Source organism: Seriola dumerili, unplaced genomic scaffold (genome assembly GCF_002260705.1).
Source record: "Seriola dumerili isolate Sdu_G_001 unplaced genomic scaffold, Sdu_1.0 BDQW01000018.1, whole genome shotgun sequence".
NCBI lineage: Eukaryota > Metazoa > Chordata > Actinopteri > Carangiformes > Carangidae > Seriola > Seriola dumerili.
This window is the reverse complement of record NW_019174273.1, coordinates 3,322,712-3,347,642: the sequence shown is the minus strand read 5'-3', so window position 1 is coordinate 3,347,642 and position 24,931 is coordinate 3,322,712. Positions and strand designations below refer to the sequence as shown.

Below are 24,931 nucleotides of genomic sequence, written 5' to 3'. Positions count from 1 at the left end.
TGGATCTACCAAAGGGTTTAAAGGAGCTATTTGTAAATTTTGCTTTTGCTATTGCTAAATATGCAACATTAGCATTAGTGTCACATCAGTCTTGCAGAGAGCTTCAGTCATAGTTGTATTGACAAGTCAAGAAGTTATAATACCCCCTTTGATCAGCTACGTCTTCAGGGCAGACTGGATTTTACAGTTACTCGGTATCGGAAAGTGACGAGATGGGCTAACTGGTTAGCATGCTAACTTCAAGAGAAGAAAAGAAGTGATACAAATAAAAGCAAAACAAGAGGGCTGCTTTCTACCACTGGAGACAACTGTTGGTGAGTAAAAGAATGAAGTTTGATACTGAACTCACCACATTTCTTCTTGACTGGTAAGTAAACAGCTGTTAATGCTACCATTAGCTATGTAACAATTGCAAAACTCACAAATAGCTGCTTTAAGGGACAATAAATCTGTCAACACTTTTTTACCATTGACGTGAAGTGTTTATACCTAACGTCTTATTAATTTTATCCTATTTTCATCACTCATCATTCATATTTGTGTTATTATTTCATCGTAGATTTATGATTCTTTGGTTTTATGTAATTATATGTTATATTATTTCATGCATTTTTGTGCTAGAAAAATGAATTTTATTATAATTTTTTCTTAATAGTAAGTTTGGGGATACACTAAACACACTGTTTACATATACATCTGCTTCTCTATTAGACTGAAATGGAGGACTTGACAATGAAGGGAAGAACCGACTGCATATTCAGTGTATATTGGTGAATATAAGATAAAGACATGTTGGCAGTTACTGATTGATCGTCCTCTAGTGTTCAGGATAATGAAACAATTGAATGGTTTGTGAGTTAATGCAGCACTGTAATGCAGCACTGTAATGCAGGCGGTCCCTGGATGCTCTGTGAAACAGTCTTTGACAGACAAATTAGCTGCAGATTGCTCTGTGCAAACAGAAAGAAAAGATCAGAAACAACAGTGTCTCTCTGTGGAAATCCCAGGCCCACCGTAATGTACCTTCATCTGTATGCATTAACATCACAGCGCTTTTCTATGCTATGAATGTGCTCGGCATCACAAGAAGGACCATCTCATGTTAGCAAACTGAAACTTCTCATGTATGTAAATATACATGTGCAATAAATGTGAGTGTGAAGCAGTCGGGTGTTGCATTTTGAAAACTTTTAAATATCTGCCTAGCTTCCCATTCACAATTATAATATATATATATATATACATATATTGACTTTTCATATATGAAATATGTTTTTTATATATGTATATGTAAAAATTATACATGAAACCTATTAAAAATTGGAACATATGTACAATTTCATATATTATATACAGTATATCTAGGCCTATGCAAATATATACGTGTATGTATGTATGCTTACATATGTTACATAAATAATATCCCAAAGCAAAATCAGTATATGTAGCTATTATATCAAAGTCTGAAACCAGTTTCCCAGAATGTGAAGTTACACATGCTTAAAATTTATGAGAAAGTAATAATAAAAACATATATAAATATATAGATTTTGTATATGTATGTTGTTTTAATAAACTTGCAACATGTTGCCAGCAAATGTGTTCTATGTAGAATTTCATCTAATAGATGCTATGGGTATTTCATGTATGTTATAAACTTATATCTTCATATATCCAGAGGATGTATATATGTGATAATAATATATCCCCTTAAAGTTAAACTGAGCCTTATTGCCAAGCTCTACTCTAAATCACCTCTAACTAACTAGCTAGTGACACTTCAGACAGAATATCAGACCGATAATATGACTTGTTCTGCAGTTAATTGACTAACCCCGCCTCCTTGCTCATTTTTGGATCAGTCAGGCATTAGGGGCGGAGTCAGGCACTGCCAAGATGGCAACGGCAAGCAGCTTCAAAACCACTCTTCCAACTGTGATTGTCAAAAGTCATCACTGTCTCAACTTAATGAGCTGTTATTTGTAGATTTAGCATCAGATAAAATAACAAAAATGAAAGATAAAAAAGTGAGAAGAATAAAATATATATAGATAACGTGACTATAATCCAATCAGTATTGGCATATTTCAGCTAAAAAAAAAAAAAAAACACAAAAAAAGAAACTTAACAAGTGAAAATGCTTGCAGGAAGAAAGAGTAGAGTATCCTCAGAAGGAAGCCTTTTAAGTTGAGCCTTTATTGCTTTGCTCCAACATTCTCAGTAGGTTTACAAACACTCACAGACCTGCCTGCTAAATTTAAGTGGACTAATAACCCTCCATGCAGCAGACCAGGCAGCAACTAGCTGCGGGAGTTTAGAGTCCTTCAAAAAAAATTAATTTATGTTGGCCAAAAAAAATGCTGCTAAAAAATACATGGTGGAAGGGAAGCATCTCTGTGGGCCTGTGTGAATACTAAACAGTCCATCTCCAGTCTGTGTTTCCTGTGATGGGGTCAGTGCAGACTACTTCGAACCAATTCGCAGTCTGGCTTCGACAGTCAGGTAAATCCCACCGAGGCTCAGATCAAAGTGTCAGATGACAGCACTTTCTTTAGGCTGAGCTGAGCAGCAGCCAAATGTTCCACTTGTTCCTGAGTGCACATGTTTTGGATGTGGGATTTCTTGTGCACTGTGAACACGGCAATATTATTGGCTACCTGGCTTCTAATTTCTTTTGGCCCATTTATCTGGAGATCACAGCTTAATTATCTCATTATTCACACATAACAAATGGGGCTCAAATTTAGTCTTTTTAGGGTTTTTTTTTTCTTTTCTCCAGGATTTAATTATAATGTTATCTTCATATATCAGATACAGTTTTCTTCATTAATTCATGGTCTTCCTTCTCAGACTCCAGAGAAAGAGATGCAAAAGTAAGAGAAGGAAGACACATAATCAGAGTCACAATCGGTACTTGGGATTGCTTTGTTGCAAAATCAACCTAAATAAGGTTACCTCGCATGACCTGTTTTGCAGGACCCTTGTTAGCGATTTGCCATTGAGCTTCTTCAGCTTGCTAACTAGCTATAGTTTTGTGTTACAGGTGATTAACTAATGCAGCACATAGTACAACAAAAACACGTACTAGAGACCTTTATTTCTACAAAGGCAGAAACTGGAACGGACAGGTTATTCCAAAAAATTGTTAGAAACCTTACTGGTAGACCTGGAGGCTCTGGCTGAATGAGCCAGCACGGGATCATGCAGACTAAGTCCAAGGTCACAAAAGCAGTTCTCAAGGTCAGGGACAGAAGGCTGAAGTGTTCACCAGGGTTCAGACGAGAAAGGCAGGTCGGGGACAAACAGGTTCGGCAACGGGGAATCAGAATGACTGGAAGTCTAGGGTTTGTATACTGGGTGCAGCTGGAGCTGGAGCAAGTACAGCTGTGATGAGATAATTGGAGTTGGCTTGATGAGGTGGGAGTGGCTAATGCAGGGAGGTGCAGGAGAACAGGGTAAATGGAAAGTTTCTGACTGGGAGCTTGATGACAGGGAATGCTGAAGTGAGGCAGGTGACCTGAGGTGCAGAACTGTGATAGTTTTGCCTGTTTAGCACGATAATTGCCCTAATTTCTCCACCATTGTTTAGCCTAGCTAACAGAAGGTTGTTTAGCCTGCTAACAATCCCACCATTTTTGCTAACAAAATGCAGGACGGGAAAAATAATCCTAGCAGGTCTTGCAAAGCTAGCTACCATATCTGTTATAGTTTCTGTGGGTAAATGATTGAAATGGTTTAAGGCTCTTATCTGTATCTCTATCTATAATTTACTAAAATATGTATGTGTTCAAATGTACAGCATAGTGGACGATACCTCGGTATCATAACAACTATTGGATAGGTTGCGATGATTTTGTCAACAAGTCCCTCAACCTAAACGGCCATATGGTTTGTATTAAAATAAGTAATTTTTTAAAGGAGCTATTTGTAAGTTTTGCTGTTGCTTCATAGCTATCGTAAGCATTAACAGCTGTTTACTCACCAGTCTAGAAGTAATGTTGTGAGATCAGAATCAAACTTCATTCCTTTACTGGTCAAGAGCTGTCTCCAGAGGCGGAGAGCAACCCTTTTCTTCTATTGAAGTAAGCATGCCAAACAGCTACCTAAGGAGCTAGCTGCTTAGCGTGCTTGAATATAACTGACCGCCTGACCTGTGAAAATAATTTTGTATAACATCCTCTGTGAGTTTAAAATAATCCTAATAATGTCGTAGAGCTCCATCTTAGCTTAGCCTTGGTTACTACAAATGTATAACAGAAAGACTGCAGTACAAATCTGTCCAGTTGCCTTATGGGAAATGCTAGGATCTAGTGTTTTGTACCTTGACCACCACTAGGGGCTATAAGTCTGGATATTTTCACCTCTGCTGCACCAATTTTGGCTTATCTTTTTTTGTATTAGTCCCCCAACTTTATACAATGTTAATAAACAAAAACAGACAGACAATAAATAAATCAACCATAAGCTGACATCTAAAACATGCAATTTGGTGGAATCAATGATTCATAAATAATTCTGAAATTATTGTCAATTCTGTAATGAAAGCCTTTTAGTAAATACCAGGGTTTTCAGCTTTATTTACAGTTTTTGCAGTGCATTTTTTATGTCACATAAGTGTTATTTTTATCTTGTTCTTTCCAGTACTTCTCTGAGCCTCCGTACAGGGCAATTCTTTTAACAAACTGTAAGAAACGTTTTGTATCTTCATCTTTATTCTAGGCTCACTGACCACCAGCCACCAGCTGTTGTAGCTGACGTCGAAATATACTGGTAATTTGGACAAACAAAGTGAAACCACCACCATCTGTTGAGTCATTTGGGGGGGTCCACTCTGCTGCAGCCACGCTCCGTGATATGGACCAGTTTGGGTGTATTGTTATATAAATTCATGTCTGGTACAGCAAGTGAAGTTTCACCCCCACTAATGGCAGGGAAGAGAACGACAGGATGAAAGAGAGAGAGAGAGAGAGAGTGATGGAACAGAGCTCTTCATTTCTCCGTGTGCTGTGTAACATGCTGAGTGTGTGTTTGTTGTTTGTTAGAAATGAGGGCATCCCAACACTGACTGTTGAAACCATGCCAATTTTTTGCAATAAAAAGTTATGCTAAATCTGAAAACTAGAATTACTGTCTCACGGTTGTATGCCTCCATGACTCAGACTCAAATATTTGTACCAAATTTGAAGAAATTCCCTCAAGGCGTTACGGACGGAGGTATTGCATTCACAAGGCCAAAAAAATGTTTTGTGAGGTCATCAGGACCTCAGCCTTTGACCTTTGACCACCAAAGTCGAAGGGATTCCCTTGAGGACTTCTTCAAATTTGGCACAAACAATCATTAGGAATAAAGGATGAAAGGATTTGTATTTTGATGGGCAAAGATCAAAGGTCAAGGTCATCATGACCTCACAAAACATGATTTTGGCTTTCTGAACCAGTATCTTGAGAAGTTCTGTCGAGGCCACCATTTAGGACCATTGAAGATCTAACCTGACCAATGTTAGGGCTAGCATGTGTGTTTTTAAGTTACAGCTAACTAGCTAGTAAGCTAACTAGCCTGCAGACAGACATTAGCAGTGCAGTTTCAGAATAAATCCATACATGGGCCACATGCTTGTTTTCTTCTGGCCCAGCATACACCCGGTTCCACGGCCCAAATCTGGCCCATATATAGCATGATTGTAAGATGCTACTTCCACATCTGGGCAAATTCTGAAGTGCACACACAGAAAATGTTCTTGCTGTCAGACAATACGGGAAGACAACAGCTGGAATCTGCCCAGATGTGCAAGTATATGGGCCAGACTCTGGCCGAGGCACCAGGTATATGTTGTGGCTAGAACTTTAATTTTGCTAGTTTGTGTTTGTTGGATCATTAGTCAGAAAGCTAATGTTGGCTTTTAAACTCTCTGTTGTGTTCAAGCTGCTGTTAGCAGCTGTCAGCGTAAGCCATTTTATGCAGATGCAGGTCAGTGATTTTATTGAAACGACTTGAAAACAGGTTTGTGTCCACACAGAATAATAGCTTTCTCCCTGAAATATACACAGACTGGATCCAAACCTCTGAATCACTGCCTTCATGTCATATATATCTATTTATTAATTGAGCTTCCCAGTCATTGCCATTCTCCACCTGTCCAACAGATGCCCCCAGGCCTCCCCGCAGTCACCTGATCTCTGAACCTGCCTGCATGAGATGGATGCAACTTGGTGCAATAGAGTCGATTTGCTGACTTTCTGTTCACATGAAGTTTTACAACCAGGACCACAGCTTCCATTTTGAAAAAACCATCATGAGGATAGACATCATCCGCTGAAACAAATAGGTTTGACCCCAAGACTTTCCGGATTACAGAGGCAATTCATTGGAATGAAATTACTGAAACAACCAGTAGGAAATTATAGAGAAATTACCTTTAAGACTAATGCAACAGAAGGAGAAGTAGCAAAGAAAGAGGTACTCAGCAGGTAGCTTTTGTTGTCTCTGTTGTATATCTGTTTCTTTTGTTTATAATTGTATGTGTGTTGTGGTGCCGTGGTGGAGGTCAGCACTGCAGTGCTTTAAACTGTGTCGACCCCCCCTTCCCGCAGACCCCTTCCTGCTTTTTAAAAAATGCCTGAAAAGCTCTCAAAACAGTTCAATGGGGGCGGAAAACAGTATTTGCATGGAGAGGCGGTGAAAATGAATTCAAGGCCAACTGTAAAATCAGAAGGAGTTTCCATCACTCATGCTAATGAGAAGGCACTCAGAGTGCAAACCTCCGTAAAAGCTGAACTATTCCTGAACTGGAGTTCCACCCAGAAGCATCATTTCTCCCTCTTAGATTTAACTTAATTCGCCTTCCTGACCCTGAAAATACACCCAGAGGATCTGACCTCTCTGAGAGCTTCATAGTCATAGTCAAAGATGAAAATGAGATACTTTTGGTGGAGATGCCATACCCTCTTCGGTTCAAGTTATGAGAGCAGAAAACATACAAACCTAGATGAGGAACATTTGACAGGAAGCACCAAATTGTCAAGACTGTCCTCCCGAGAAGAATGACAGCATCAGTCGCCCCAAAATCAACTTCTGTTTACATTCAAGTGACAGCGCCTCCTCGTGGTCTCAGAATTGAATTGTGACTGTGACATTGAAGGTGCTCTAACCTTTAGTGAAAAAGTCACTTTAGTCTCAAACTATGTGCATTATTTGAACCCAAACCCTGATCCTTCCTGAAACCCAAATTTTGTGACGAACTCTCACCAAACCTTAACTATAGTGGTGATGCATCATAAAATTGATGTGATTTGTAACAGACAAACAATGTGGTCCTCCTGATGTCAGATCACATGTGTCACTCTCAAAGATGTGGAACGACAACAGATTTTGTTGTTTAATTTGGGTGATTTGTTGGATTAAACACAAAAACCCTATAGTTAATGATCAAGGTCACGTAAAATAAACCATGTCAAACTCAAGGCTGTGTTGACCCATCCCATAGCATCACACTCCAAGAGTCAAGTCATAATTCACATGGTCACGGGAGGTCCTCATTAGGGAAATCTAGACTTGGGTCACATTTAAACAAACAACCAATGGTGTCATTTATCCTGAGCATCTGCATTCATGATTCAGGAGATGGAAAAGAGAAGAAATAATGTGCCTGTAGCAGGAAATGAAAAGCATCAATTCATAGTCTAATGAATGGAAAGAAAAGTGATTCTGACACTCTTTCTATTTTTATTCTATTATTCTTATTATTTACACTGTGTATTGTATTTAGACTGCTGTGAAGTCTACAACTATTCTGTGGATAAACCTTGATTTGAGCCGACACAGCTCTCACAGATCATCATGTGTACTGCTGCTGTTTTCAGCTTTGAAAATGAAAAGTGAATTAATCAATTACTTCTGATATCCTCTATATTCTAATGTAGTCGTTTTCTTTTGGACCATATCAAAATGACCAGGGTGGGGAGGGAGGCTGAACTTTATCTTTCACTTAATAAAAGCAAAGCTCTTTCCAGCATATTAATGTTTGGTTTGGATCCTTCCACTGATTTAAGAAGAATTTTTTAAGAAAAAAAATCTTGAACAGCCTCCCCATCCAAAAATAATATGACCACCTCAATACATAATAAATTATACCAAATTATACCAAATTTAAAGGCTAATTATTCTCTGCCGCCAAATGTGGTTTCTTGCCAGGAGTGGATGGTGGTGATGGTTGCTTGCTAGGGCTTCAGACCTCTTTGCAATACACTGTCAGGGCAGACTCGATGCTACAGTGACTCGCTATCGGAAAGTGACGAAAGGGGCTGGCTGGGCTGTGGCTACCTGGTTAGCATGCTAACTTCAGTAAAAGAAAAGATTTTATAGAAACAGGCAAAACAAGAGGGTTGCTTTCCACTACTGGAGACCGCTTTGTTTGATGCTGAACTCACAACGTTTCTACTAGACTGGTAAGTAAACACCTGTTAATGCTAACAATAGCTATGTAGCAATAGCAAAAACTTACATATAACTCCTATAACAATATTATGCTAAATAGATGTTTATTACAGCTACTTAGCACTGGCTTTGTAGTTTTTTATTTCAGTCATATAACAATCTATTTGAACACCACAGTGAACCTCAATTTTAACATCATTTGAATGAGGGTTTCCATCTGCTGATGAAGATCATGCAATGTGGTCAAAAGCTTCAGAACAGCTTTTAAATAGACCTTGAGGTGAGCTTGTTTTGAACTTGATATGTGTGAGATCAGATAACTATCATAACGCGATTTAATCTGTGTTTTTATATAAATGTAGAAACAAAATAAGTTAAAGAGGTTTGTATTCTTACTTGGTACTAACTTCTTCTTTATTGAGGAACTGTGGTTCCCAAACTGTGGTCCAGGGCCCACTGGTGGGTTGTAAAGGTAGCAAGTGGTCTGAAAAATTCATTTGCAAAACCAATGATAAGCCAATATTTTTGAAAGTTTTGAAGTTGGCCATAAGTTGGAAAAGGTTGGGAACCTCTGTTGTAGACGGTACAGAAAGGCCTCCACCTAAATTGATAGAAAATACGTGCATGTTAAATCCCAACAATTGTTCAGTCTTACTATAACCACAACAGAATCACTTTGATTGACTGAAAGAGGACCAACAGCCAGTTGTTGAACACACATCCTCATGGGTGCTCATTTGATTTCCCCACACACACTTTGACTTTCAGCCATAAATGAACTGGAAGACTCCAAAGTCAACTAACAACTGAGGTGGAATAAATAGAAACAGGGGAGTATTGCGATGATTGTTGAAGGAATCAAAACACCGGTGACACAGGCAGGTTCTAGCCAATCAGCGATCACACGGGATTACTTTTCTGCCAAACAAATAATCCATTACTTTTCTGCCAAACAAATAATCCATCTTAATCCAACATGGCAGCTGTGTGACTGCAGCCTCCCACCCTGCCACTTACTGTCCAACAGATAGAGCTTAAATGCAACTTCTAATGAACATTTGACACACAGTAGTCTGTTTCCTCACTTGCTAACTCACACAGCCTGCAGACATGCATGATTACACAAACTAATGCCCACAGCTTATGATTTTATGTGATTAAACAAAGTTCCTAAAACCAGGCAGGGAGAGCTGCAGCATCCACACCACCTGCCAGCGACTAATGGGCTCTCTCCGACTGCAGCCAGTAAGCAGAGTGCTGCGAGGCAGGGCCTGCTTTTTACAGGTCAAGGTCATGGACTCATTTTGGTCCCAGCAGCCTAGCTTTGCATTCTGGGGGGTTGTTTCAGTTCTCTTACCTTGGGTGTTTGTTCAACTGCTGGTCTCTAGCTCAGGAGGGAGTCCCTGTGCTGAAAATTTCCCCAAAACAATGGAAAGTCAAACCGCATCTCATCAGGGGTGAGGTTTGTTTGCTTCACTGTCATTAGATACGTCATCATACTTTGTATTTACATGTTGATCTAATTTGTATGTCACATAATTCAAATTATAAAAAACTATAATTAACTATACTTTACATTTAAAAGCAGTATATCAACAATTAATATATGGTCTGTAACACACTACATTGTAAATGTAAGCAGTTATAAGGACATTTTGGTTTATTTTTATATGTGTTAACATGTACAAGCCCTGATCTGAAGCAACTCTAATTAGGCTTGGGGCAATATTCAAGCCATATTTCCAGCCATATGCAATGATATAATAATATTTATTAAAAATGTCTGAAACATAAAATACAATAATATACTATAAAAAGAGCTGAAAAATAGAATACAGTAGTATGAATATATATTATTAAAAAATACCTGAAACGTAAAGTACAATAATATAGTTATACGTGTATTATAAAAAAACACCTGAAAAATAAAAAAAACATATAATAATTTGTACATTTTGATGTGATGAGATGCCGAGAACCTTTATTTTCAAAATCAAGAATGGATCATCAAGCTCACCGTGTCTTCATGAGTTTTTACACACACTTATAAACAGCCGTGAATGTGTTTAACACAGTTTTATAACACGGTAGATATAAGGTTCCACTCTTCACCATGTAGGAAAGAATGTGATCATGAATACTGATGGTACCTTATTCTCTCAGCAGATGTGTTGAAGCCACTATTATTCAATGGAATTTAACTATGTCTACTGTTGAAGCCACAAAGTCACAAATGGCACTGATTTGATTATTGTAATTTTCAGGTTTTTGGAAAATGCTAATGAGGAATCGCTGAATGGTGCAGAGGACACACTGTAATACAATAATTTTCTTTCAGGACATGATCTGTTTTTTCTTACTATGTTTTTACAGTGCATTCTTCCTTTACAACCGTAAAAAGCAGTAGGCTAAGAAACCAAACTAAGTGATGTGTTCTATCTTGAGCGACTCCACTCTGTTTTCAGGACCATGGACAGCATTGCACCTACACATGCACCAACTCAAAACAACCACATGGGGCGCCGTTGTTTTAAAACTTCACAGAACAACAATGGGACCGACTTTCAGAACAGATTCTCTCGAGACCAGCAAGAAGCGCTTTTTTCTTTACAATTACAATACACACGAAGGCCAATTTTAAACGCGACAACATAACATAGAAGCACAGCAACTGCCAGCTCGCTCCCTCTCCCCACACACACAGAGAAAGAGACAGAGAGAGAGAGAAAAGAAAGGGGATGGTGGAGGTTTACACACAGAGAGCTCAACTGACACAGATAACATAGACAAAGCAGACACAGGGGGGGGGGTCCCCTTGAAATCAGATAGGTGGAAAAACTCACTTATTCAAGAAACCAAGCACTCCTTTACCAATTAGTTCAAAGATATTAACGAGGACTTTCCACCTCTAATTCCCCACTCTCACTTAGTGCTTTTATTGGAACCTGTTCAAAAGGACCCTCCAGGCAAGTGTCTTGGTGCAATCTTAGGTAAGAGAAACTCTCTCTGTCCTAAATTCCCCCTGGGAATTCCCTCCCTAAGCTTCATACAGTGCGGCATTAAACCTACACCTGTACAATATTGAATTTTAAACAACAGAAACTTCCACGTAATGTTCCACATAAACCCTCTAATCATATTAAAAGTTCTAGATCACTATCAGCCTCTGAAGGCTACTTGATCAGAGATGTCGCCTCCCAGAAGTCAGCAAAACAGATTAGCAAAATTCAGTGGGGCCTCCAAAATTTGTACATTTTGGAGGAATTGCCTGTAAACAGCCTAACAAGATAAACACACATACCGCTCATAGGTTGATCCATTAATCCATTGTCCAACTGCTTTATTCAGGGTCAGGTTGCAGTGGCAGCAGGTCCAACAAGGTAGTCCAGATGTCACTCTCCACTGTGACGTTTTCCATCTCCTCCTGGGGGATCCTGAGGCATTCCCAGGCCAGGTGATATAATATAATCACTCCAGCATGTTCTGGGCCTAGACTGGGGTTTCCTACCAGTTGGATGAGCCTGGAAGACTTCAATTGGGAGGCGCCTATCAGATGCCTGAAAATCCTCAACTGACTCCTTTCAACATGAAGAAGCAGTGGCTCTAGTCCGAGCTCCCACTGGTTGTCCAAGTTCCTCACATAATATGACAAAATGATGGGTTAAGGATTAAAATATATTTTATACAGCAAGAAGTCAGACGGGAAAATCTCAATCCATCCATCCATCCATTCATCCATCCATCCATTTTCTTAGGCAATCCAAGGTCGGCTCGAGATTGCAGAAGGTCAGGTAGTCTAGATGTCCCTCTCCCCAGCAACATTTTCCAGCTCTTCCTGGGGGATCCTGAGGAGCTCCCAGGCCAGATGAGTCCATGAATCGCCACCTTACCATGACGGAAGGGTTGGTGTGTCTCAGTGATCCTGGGAGCTGTGTTGTTGAGGGCATCAGCCCCTTGGTAGGGTCTCCCAACATAAATTGGTTTCAGGGAACAGGCTAGATTAAGGGCGATTCAAAAAGCAGCTGATGATCGCCCAACTCTGAGACTACGTCACCACATTTGGAATGATTGATTTTGAAAGAACAATGACAAGTGGTGTAACTTCATCACTCATTCGGTCAGTCAGTCAGTGAGGAACAAACTTCCGCACTGCCAAAAAGAGAACGATGAGCTGTTTTGAATGTCGGGAGCCTTAAGATCCGACAGCCTGTAATTCCCATCACTGGGTTCACTCCAGTTTGTGAGCATTGACAAAAACACTGTCTGTCCAAACAGACGGTGTGACATCATGCTGAGATATTTCCAGCAGCTGCAATGTTTGAGTTTGAGAGTTAAGCTACCTGAAATTTCAGCTTTACCTGTCAGGTTTGAGGAATCAGGTTTATGATAGAAAAAGGCAAAGATGCCCTTTCTTTTCTCCACTTGACAGTAGTCTCAGTGGACCATGATGCAATGCAGCCAAAAGATGGTTACACTTGCACATGCATCTCTTAACAGCGTTGTGGTGCATCATTCTTCAGACTCTTTCTATGCCATCTTTTACTTTTGAAAGCACCATGTTTAGGCCTTTTCTCTGGAAACATAAGAAATTAGAATTAGGTACGATCTTTTATAGGCTGAATGTACAGACTGCAGTCAGGTTGTTTTGCTAGTAAAGAAGCTTTCTCTTCTAAGACTTTATACTTTAGATATTTATGACATTTGTAGCCATGGTAACAACACCTATTTTTCCACAACCTGTTCCGTCTCTCCATCAGATGCTCAGATTAAAGCCAATTGAATATTTTTGGACAGGCCAGAGAGATTGTCAGGTTAATGTGATGCAACGGCATAGAAAAAGAAAAGCAGACTAAAGAAATGAATGACAACAAGGCTTATGTGTTAAGACAGAAAACCCAGTGAGAAAGATATTGCAACAAGACAGCTTTGTGACAGCTGAATCCTACTCAAATACACAAATTAAACTCCAAATGATGACATACTTTGATTAAAATACACAACAAACACCAGCTGCGGCAGTGAAAAACGTGCCTCGCCTCAGACTTTATGATATCCTGTACATATTGTGATCCATGACACCCCATCTGTCTGTCTGCCTGTTCGTTATGGCAGCTGCCATTTACAATTTGGATCAAAAGCCCAGTTGGTCAACGGATCGGCTGGAAATTTGCGCGGTCTAAGGTCGGGGACGAACTGTGGGCAACATCAATCCAAATTCATGAGAGTCAAGGGTGACATGGGACAGCTGTGAGGTGCAATTCTGTGTTTGAGAGGCAGGGATCACTGGCAGGTCAAGGAGAAGGAAGGGTGGAAATATCAATGCAAAACAGACGGTGAAAAATACAAATAGAGGAGGAGGGATTAGGAACATAAAAATGGGACAAATATAATATAATATAATATAATATATTATAGTGTAATATAATATAATTCAAAAGTCTATCCAAAAATATACACATGTAATTCAAAAACTAAATTACAAAATAAGATACAGCCAAAAATCCAACATAGACCTTAAAGAAATTATGTCAGGGGGCTATGAAATAAAATTGAAATTATATATTATAAAAAATTAAAATATATAGCATGATATTTAACTTAAATTCACAAATAAAAGCCAACTCTCATGTATAAGCCTGAAAAAACAACATATAAGCCTTCCTGCCATTCTTTTGATCGGTCTTGAGCTACTGTAAATTAAACTGGACACGTTGATGTTTCACGTTAAAATTCTTCCAAAAAAAAATGAAATGATGCCTTCACTGACAGTAGTTTAACCGTGATTGCAAAAACCACACATTAAAAGCAAACGGAATTAAAAACACTGATAAACAACATGAGACTCGGCAGAACTGCAATAAATATATACAGTATATACCTATATATATATATATATATATATATATATATAAACATTTTGAATATACATATGGTGGCTTATATTATTATGTCAGTGACACAGTACTTCCAGCCCAGATGTTTCATATTAAGCCTTCTTCCATCCCGTTCCTGGCAGGTTCTTATTGTGAGACAACCGTCAGAAAAGTTGAGTTTCAAGGACATAATGAAAAAAATATATGTAGTGAAAAGTGTTGAGGAATCCTTCTTTGTCTTTTGTAGTTGAAAAGACAACAAGAGACTGCGAATATTTAACAGTTAAATCAAAATTCAAAGTCTGTAAATATTGTGTGGGAGTTTCACTGTTTAGCATTACAAGCATAGCATTGGTTTTACAATGTCTCCACAGGTCCAGCTGTGGAAGTGGGATTGTGTAGCATGCTAACGCCAATGTGCTAGTGTGTCCTAATTGGTTAAATGAGAGGGAAATTGTTATGTACTTTGGATAAAGGGCTTATATAAATGCAGTCCATTTTACCATCATGAAGCTGTGATGTCTGTGTCGAGACTTTCAGTCTTAATATACGGCTGACGCATCATCAATTAAAGAGCCATTCTTGCTTCACAGTTATATTTGTCTCAAGGAAATGATTTTCACACACCTCCAGAGCAGACATATTCAAACTCGTAGACTGGCTCCCCAGGAGAATAACCATGGGAGATTTGACACTCAATGCAACATGTCTTGAACCTGCCCAATATGAGGGACTGATGCTAGATTATGATTACCGGAAGGAAGATGATAGATGATTCTTCCTTCGTTTCTACCAGACCCATACAGAAATGTCATATATGCTACATACGTCCCTATACCAAGAGTGATGTTGCCATATATGTCAGGTATAAAGGTGTTTGCAGCTGTGTGGTCGCTTACAGAATGAAGACACTGTCAGACCTGCACACTTACAGACGAGGGCAAGAAGTGTGGCGTTTCATACTTCACAGACGACAAGCTCGCATCTGATGATTTCGACAAACAGTGGCAGTAACCACATGCAGAGAGAGACAGAGACAGGGCGGGAGGGGAGAGAGGGGGGAGATCTTGATATAGGGACATATATATATATACATATATACTGTGTATATATATACATATATATATATATATATATATATATATATATATAATATTGTGTATATTAAACTGTGAGTTTTATGTTACAACCAGCTCGTTAAGGCGGATAAGGGTAAGTAACATAAAACCCAAGATGTTAAGGGTTAAATAAGGTCATTTATTAACAAAAGTAAGCAGGGTAAACAAAAAGAGAGGCGACACAAGAGAAACAAAGCCATCCAATAACGCAATTAACACAAAAGAACACCAGCAGCTAACAAAAGAAAAGCAAAACAACAAAACACCAGCTCTCAAACAGAGCTGCACTTAGCTTTACGCTAGACAACCAAAAACACACGACCTTAGCTCTTCACAGTGTTTCACTCGGCTCTAATCAATCAACAACAACAATCACAGCAAGCACTGGTACACAGCGCGGCGGCGAGTCTGCGTACGGGCAACACAGATCGCCACGAACAACCGAATGACAGTTCTTTTATACGCGGGGTGGAGACGAGAGGCGGGCCCAGCTGATCAGGAGAGATGGCTAGCAGCTGGAGCATCGAAGGTGCGGCGGAAAGGCGGAACACTCCCAGGAAATCCCGGTGACGTCACGGGCATCCCCTCTCGCAGGGTCAGACTGCAACAACAGGCGACCGAGACAGGACACAACACAACCACACACACACACACACACACACACAGGGAAAGACAAAGGTCCCCCGAATACGGCCACGGCCGTAACAATACGTAAAACACCAGAAAGAAACCAAATCCTGCAAAAATGGATGGTGGGTCTAGGTGGGTGGGGCCTGGGGGGGGTATGCTTTGTTGTGACATCACAAAGTTCAGGAAGTCCTGACAGCTGGTTTTAAGGCTCAGTTTCTGGACACTGTGCTCATACTTGAAGACCAAGACCTTCCAAGAAGGTTTTGCAGTGCTATTACATCAGCCAACTTCCTCTGAGAGTCACTATTCACACAACCATATAAACATAGGCCATTTTAACTGACCAACCAAAGCATTTAAACAACATTTAAAACCAAAAACTGCACTAGTAGAGATGAGTTATTGGATGTTTTGGTGTAATTTGGGTGAGCTTACCGAGAGTCACTGAGGCGAGTCAAACACACAGAGAGTCTTTTCCTGTTTACAAAGCCCGAATCCTCAGCAGCACCAAGCGGCAACAGTGGGAAGAGTCTAGATATTAAGGATTGCTGCTCCTTTAATGGACACTATGAGAAAAAGGATGGAAGGGAAGCTATCTACTTCATCTCTATTGCATCAAGAAAGAGACTACTGTATGTCTAAAATCCAATAAAAGCAGACAAACTGCACTTGTTGCTAAGTATTCGCTGAAGAGACCTCGTTCTCGTCTTCACATGTCAGCGCCAGAGAGCTGGCTGCTCCTGAAGAATCCCATCGTCATGCCTCAGTGGCCTCTTTACTCTTTATGTATCTGTTTGCTACCCCGAGGCGACAGGGATCGTCTGTGCTTAAACACAGAGGAAGAGAGGAGTTCTCGCCGCCTCAGATCTCCCCCCCCCCCTCTCTCCCCTCCCGCCCTGTCTCTGTCTCTCTCTGCATGTGGTTACTGCCACTGTTTGTCGAAATCATCAGATGCGAGCTTGTCGTCTGTGAAGTATGAAACGCCACACTTCTTGCCCTCGTCTGTAAGTGTGCAGGTCTGACAGTGTCTTCGTTCCGTCCGCACACACTCTATTTACATTGGATTTACACTGGGATTCGTGGGTATTTTGTTTCTCCGCTGCATATATGTGACGGAGCTGCAGACACCGACAGCTGATTGTATTATGTCTTGTGGCTCTGTTTGTAAAGTCGGAGAAAATAACCCTGATGATGTCATAGTGATGTCATCATCATTACCTCATCTTAGGCTACTTAGTGTATATAATGACCCCCAGGTTACAAAATAGGGTGAGTCTAATGAAAGTATTCTGGGGAGTTGCATAATGTGAAACCAAAAAGAAGATACACGTGTATAATGTTTGCTGGACCATATATATATATATATATATATATATATAGATAGATAGATAGGATAGATACCTCTAGGGGAAATTTATGTGTCCATTAGGTCATTATTGATAATAATGATAATAATAAAACAGTAAATTCATATATATATATATATATATATATGTATATACTGTTGCCCAATAAAAGTTTTTTGTTTTCAGACACAATCCTCTGTTTATTCCTATTTAAATGCATCAGTAATCACTTTTGACCAGGTGCAATGATTACATTATGTGTCCCAATTACCAAGGTGAAATGATGATCATGGAAAAAGGAAAAAAATATTTTATTCCAATTTTATGAGCAACAGTGTATATATATATATATATATATATATATATATATATGTATCGCCGGCTCTTGCTGACTGCACAGAAATATAGGAGAAACATTGGTAAACTAATTAACAAATTAATTTACAACACAACGATCAAAATAAACACAAAAAGTAGATGGGAGGAGTCTGTAAGGTCGGTCGTGTAGGGAGTGGGTGAGTGAAAATGTGCTGCACGGATGTTGTGCTGTAAAACCAATGGAAAAAACCCAAAGAAACCCCACGCTGCAGAGGTGTGTGTGTGTGTGTGTGTGTGTGTGTGTGTGTGTGTGGTGAGGAGGTCTGCTGCTGCTCTGCTCAGGACATACCGGGCCCATTGTATGTCTATTGTTTGTTCATATACGACTCATGTTCATGTAAAAGATCATTTTTAATCATGATGTTGACAGTATTACAGATAATCAACTCAACTCAAGGGTCCACTTACTACCTTTTTTTTGTAGATCTTTCAGCTGCATCTCATGGACTTCAACCGCAATTTAGACGACACCGGAGCCACTTCCATTCGTCGATGATGACAATGACAAGCGGTTGAAAAGGTTTGAAATGTGTTGTTTTATTGATTAATGTTACGTTTTGTTTCAATAAGTACGGTGATATTAACTGACAGTACTTAAATGGTTGTGAATGTGATAAGTGGACTATTCATTTTAACCTGACCTGGACAAATTTATACACTTACACTGAAGTCAAGACATCGCAGGTGAATAAGGTAACAAGACTACATCAATAACTACTACAGCATTTGGCTGGATGTAGTTGAAAACTGTTGTGGCGCTGCTGTAAACAGCTGATATTATTGCATCATGTTTGCATTCAGCTGAGTGTCAGCTGGTTTCAGCTCTTCATCTGTTTTCTTCTCTCCTCCCATGTGGCAAATATTGTAAAGCGTTTTGAGTGGTTAGTAAGACTAGAAAAGCATTATACAAGTGCAAGTCCATTTAGCATTTACCACAAAATGTGTATATGTACACATATCAAAAATATATATGTAATTAATTTGTACATAGGGCACATGTTTATTAAAACAACCTACATGTTTATACATGTTTTTCCTATTAATTCCTCATTCATTTTAAACATGTCTATCCTCACATTCTGGGAAAGTGGTCTCAGACTTTTGGAACCTACTGTATATAACATCAACATGTACTGACAGGCTTTGGGATGGATATATATTTATGTACAATACAATATAAGCATACATGAACAGAACCAGCGGGTTCAGAATCCACTGCCTAATACTGTATTTATTTTAGCATATTCATATCTATCCTATTTATTATACACACACAGCAGACCTAACATGTTTGAATATAAAGAAAGTATATAATCTAAACTAATTGTCCAATCAGGTTTGTCTGTATCAGGACCACAATTCCAGTCCAGTCCTCCCCAGTGATGGACCAGCTTGTTGACTGATGAGGCCAGACGCAGAAGAAAAGGCCTTTGTGATGATGTCATCATCCCTTCCTCATGCTGCTGACACCCATGTGTCAATGCAGTATCCCCTTCCCTTCATATTTTTATTGGTAAATAAAAACATACTGTTTGCATTACAAGTACTCATAATTTTTTCCAGTGCTATCAACAATTGTAACTATCAACAATAAATGCACATATAGATAATAAATTATAAGGAACATGGGGAAAACAACATGATTTCCTGGACAGGTGTGAAGAGGTGAAATGCTGCCCCCTGTGGAGGTGGAGCAAGTAGCACGATATTACACATTACACCTTTAAACTTCCCCAGTTGATTATTTACATTAAATACGAAACAATTATTTTCTTTATTGCAAGTTTTTTTTTGTTTATGTGTAGATATGCAAATGAGCAAATTAAATATGCGCTAATTAGCATAAATTCCCTTAACAGAAATCTGAACATTGGGTAAAGCTAGGTTCAAAATTCTTGTTTCATTTTGGTGTCAGATCAGAGTCAAAGGTTTGTCACAGTGTGGATTTTGGATATTTATTTTTATCACTCCACATTTCAGAAAATACTTTCTAAAAAGCCATAACAAATCTACTTTTGCCATGTTTTAGGCACAAAATTATATTTAAATCAGGCGATGAAGATATATATGAACAAACCCTCAAAAATATAAAAATAATATAATATAGAATAAAATTGTAAAGTTGAGTGTATGTAAGTGGAGATTTCTGGCTCGGAGCAGGAGAACAAAACTCATTTTCAGAAAACAGCAGATTGTAAAATTCCATGCATTTTTATTGGAAACCACTGTTTACTCACACACACAGAAAATATATGATACAAAGGAAATAACCAGGTTTGGATGCGATAACATTTTGCAGGAGAGAGAAAGAGTTTTACAATGATATCTGTGATGACATGGTGCAGACGGTGACCGTGGCGGTGCATTGGTGGATTTCGGAGAAATCTACAGACACAAATAGAGAAAGTGGAGTAGAATAAACACAAAAATGTGGATCTTTTCTTTGGATGTTTTCTCTTCACAAGTCTGAAAGAAGATAAGAAACATTCATTGTGAAGTTAAGTTACTGCTAATAAAGGTCATATGTGTCATAATTCAGAGGTTACAGGTGGATTCATAATCCTGTTAAACATTTGATTCGGCTCCACCCCAGCTGCGGTGACTTCCCCCCTTCATCAGTCTCATGAAAGTCACACAGTCACTTTGGGCCGAGCCACTGACTGAGCCTGATATATACTTCAGAGGCGCGGAGGATACCCCCGACCGCTGAGGGTTTATGATGTGGGGAGAGGGAATAAATGATGACGATATCAAAGTGAGGCCTGCCTTTCTGTGCAGCTCTCAGCCTGCCCTCGTCCTCCAGCTCCAGCTCCGACACTGATGATGATGATGATGATGATGATGATGATGATGAGACACGCATTTTTTTTTTCCTTCATGCTGATTTGAAATGAACGTGACCTTGATATCACAGGGAATCCTTCCGCAACTTTAAAAGGTTTAGTATCCGTTTCCTTTTTATCATTATCTAAATTTAAATGCAGCCCATTGAAGGGGAAGGATATCATCTCTGGATCATTAATGTGCTTTTCCTTGCTTTCTTGAAATCAAATAAGGCCTATAACTATATATTTACAATTAGACTACAAAAGCGAGCTATTAAAGGGGTTAGAGACAACTTAAAGCAGTGGTTCCCAACCTTTTTGAAAATGTTGGTGTCATGGTTGTAATGTTGAGCATGATAGAGAGGTCAGGTTTGAGCAGGAGCCTTTGGCTGGAAATAATAATAATTCATGGCAAGATGTGATTAAAAAGAATGTGTCATGGTTGAACATGATAAAAGGTTACATTTAACCAAGAGCTTATGGCTGAACACGGTAGTGATTGAAGGGATGGTTCATGGTTTTCATGTGTTGGTGTAGCGGTTCATTAGAAAGAGTGAGTTAAGGAAGAGTAATTCATTGTTTTTTATGTGTCTTCAGTTGGGAATATAAAAAATGAGGATTGATCATCTATTCTGTGTTCAACTGCTTTTGCCTGGCAGGTATAGAAGACGACAACAGACGGTGGCGGCACTTGTAGATAAAAGTAGTTTATTTTATATCACGTTTTGTTTACAACCTTTTACTTACCTTTTATCAAAATTCGCTTGCATAAGTTATTTTTTTTCTTTATCAAGCCTGTGGCAAATGTGCTGTACGGCGATTGATTGTTGATGCCTGTTCCCGCGTTGAGAAAAAGAAGCGGCATGGCTGACTGGAGAGAATACACACTAAAAAACGCTAACGTGTCGTGCTCGTGTAGTTTTTCCACCTTTTATTTACTTTATCATTTTCCCCGGCAACGGGGCGTAACATTGGCATAACAGTTTGACCCATATGACCCACAAAATGTAATATATACACATATATTGAGGATACGTATATTAATACATATAAAATATAAACATTTATGTAAAAATTATATATGAAACCTGTTTCATATGTAACTATATAATAATTATTATTATTATCATATGTAAATTGGAACAATTTCATATATTGACATATATCTAGCCTATACAAATATATACATTTATATATATGTATGCTTACACTGTAGATATATGTTACATAAATATGTATCCATCCCAAAGCCTGTCAGTGTATGTTTATATTATATACAGTGGGGTCCAAAATTGTTGCTCGTGTAGTCAAATTGATGAAGTTTTCTGAAGTTTGCACGTTTTCTAAAGTTGCAGTGCTACTGAGCTCTCAGGGCCGCTGTGGACTGGGCTACGAAAGTATTGCAAGCGGCCGACAAAACAGTTGGGTTTTGGTGAAAAGATGTAAAAAAAATAATTTAAAATATTTCAAATATTTTTAAAATGAAATTATCTTTAAAAACATTAAACATTTCATTGTTTGTTTTTCTTGTATTAAGGCCTGTCACTGATATGCCAATGACATGAACTTTAGAACAAGACCACATCTAACAGATTAGATCCATGGCAAAAACTGGAGAATCAAAATGGATAGCTGGTTAGCAACAGGAAGAATTAAAAGGAAATAGTCAAGAGACAGATTGACATTTTTTTTTTTAAAAAAAGCAATAAAAAAAGAAAAGCATTATTTGACCTCCGTATTGTTATGGGATGTGGGCTGCCAAAATTTTTGAGATTTTATAGTAAGCCATGAGTTTCGAAAAGGTTGAGAACCGCTGCTTTAGTCTTCTTCATCTCTCCTAACTCATTTAGTTATTTGATTTTTCTTGTATAATTGTAAATTTATAGTCATAGCCCTGCGCGCGCAGTTCGCAATTATTTGATTTTAAGAAAGCAAGGACAAGCACATTCATTATGCACAGATGAAACATTGAAAAAGAAAAACTGACATTATTATCACATTATTATTGTATTATATTATTATTATCATATATTATTGCTATTACGCTGGCTGTACATATATATATATATATGTACATGTACATTGCTGCCATAACCACTTTTTTACTATTATATATCATTGTTAGCATTATATATTTTTTTATCAATATAATTATCATTATTATTATATTTTATTATTATTATTGTTGTATACGTTCAACTTTCATACACACAAAATGCCACTTTGTGTACACTGTCACTTGTCTATCATGCTTCATGGTTACAATGTCTTCTGTGTCACTTTGTTTTTTTCACTGATAAATAAAAAAAAAGTAAAAAAATAAAAAAAAATAAAAAAATAAATACATTTAAAAAAAGAAAAAGAAAAACTAAATGTTCGCATCTCATTATCATTAAAATAAAAAGCGCGATGAAAAGGCATTATTTGTCTTCCATACCGTTATGGTCATAATGGTTGGAAAACTCTGGTCAAAAGGGAAGAAAAGGTTTATTTTGCACTTTAATGAAGGAAAATTACTGGCAAACAAACACAACGATTAAAAACTAATTATAACATAATGAATTTGTGGGGACTGATGTGCCCCACAAAACATAGATAGGAGCTGGTTTCCTTCACATTTTGGTGAAGTTCAATGGTAAGGTAAAGCTCAGAAGGGGGGCCCCTTGGGAGGCCTCGGGACCCCCCCCCGGTTTGAAAAGCAGCCAGCCTCCATGCCAGAGCTGCCACAACACAGCGGCTGCTTAAGGGTGATGGAGAGAATGCGGCAATCCATTGGCTGCGGGCTTAGTAAATTTCAGCCGGTGTAGTCCAATGGCAAGCTCGAGAGAGAGAGAGAGAGAGAGAGAGAGTAAGAGAGAGAGAGAGAGAAAGAGAGAGAGACCTGGTTTCGCTATCACTAATCTCGTCCTCGCAGTACACGCGCTCTATGAGAGCAATTAGATTCAGAACCGTTTCTAGTGCCTCTGCAATGACTCATTGAAACATCTTCTGTGCTGATAAAGCCGCATCTCTATTCTCTCCCTCCCCCCCCTACCCCCTTCCACCACACACACACACACACACACACACACATACACGCACACACATACACACACACTCGCACACTTACACACACACACTTTGCACACGCGCACACACACGCACGGACGCGCGTATAGGACGTATAGTTGGGGGGGCTGCCTTCAGTGGCTACACCGGGACTGCGCTTGTTCTTACTTTGGATTTGCAGCGGCAGCGGACTGGACGTGGACTTTATTCTGGGTTTTTTCTTACCTATGTGGACTGGATTTCGCCGGAAGTCGGGACTTATGTAAAAAAAAAAAAAAAAAAGAGAAAAAGAAAAAAAAAAAAGGAGTCAGACGGTGGAGATACAGGAGATACAGACGGAGGTAAGTGCGCTGCACGCGGGATGGGATGCGGAGGCTTCCAAGCTTCTCCTCCAGACAGATGCAGCCTGTGTTAAAAAAAAAAACAACATAGGCTGAATTTGTGTGCGTTTTCACCCTCCTCCTTCCTCCTCCTTCCTCATCCTCAATCCATCACAGACATTTTGGAACTGCGTGAGTCATTTTTCACAAACAGAATTTGTTAGAAAAACACACGTAAAGAGGTGTAATGTGGAGTTTTCCCCATCCATCCGCAGTTGCTCGCGCTCAGTCTTCTTGCGCACTTATCCGATTTTTTTTTATTCCTTTTATTTCTAAATGAATGATACAAAGATACAGATCGCGGTAGATTTTTATATGGAAATCAGTGTTTGGTTGGAACCAAAAAAAAAAAAAAAAAAAAAAAAAAAAAAAAAGCAACAGCTCGGGTCAAGTTTTACTGCGACAAAGGCAGCACGAGGCGTTTAAAGCTCGTTTCACACCTGCGTTTTCGACACAACTCTTCAGTGTAAGGTGCAACAGACATGAGCATCATCCTCAAGCAGCAGCAGCAGCAGCAGCAGCAGCAAGCTCCTCGTGCATCTCCAACCAGGCAGCCACAAGATGGTGGTGTGGATATCTGGATGTAGATTTTTTTTTTTTTTTTTTTTTTGATGAGGGGAAAAAGAAACAAAAAAGAACGGGGGGGGGGGGTGCCTTGCCAGACTTTTTCATTTTCTTTTACAGCTACACCGCTGCTAATGCTGTGATTTTAAGCTTGTACTCATACTGGGTGGCAGTTGAGGCAGCCTCTGCAACAGGGGGTTTCACCACATACTTTAAAATGATATGACCTTGTATGTGTGTGTGTGTTATAGGTGTGTGTGTTTTAGGTTCTTGAACTTGGTGGCATAGGTGCATATGAGGTCATAAAATCTTTTACTAGAAGATGTTGATGCATG

The 24,931-nt window shown here is 39.0% G+C and overlaps 1 protein-coding gene across 1 annotated transcript in view; it reads left to right on the top strand.

Moving 5' to 3' along the window:
* The first annotated feature begins 23,960 nt into the window (after nucleotides 1-23,960).
* LOC111233043 (neuroligin-4, X-linked-like) overlaps nucleotides 23,961-24,931 on the top strand; it is an 84,758-nt gene continuing 83,787 nt past the window's right edge. The window contains exon 1 of the mRNA XM_022760779.1: nucleotides 23,961-23,993. The gene's annotated coding sequence lies outside the window, so the exon portion shown is untranslated. The remainder of the gene's footprint in view (nucleotides 23,994-24,931) is intronic.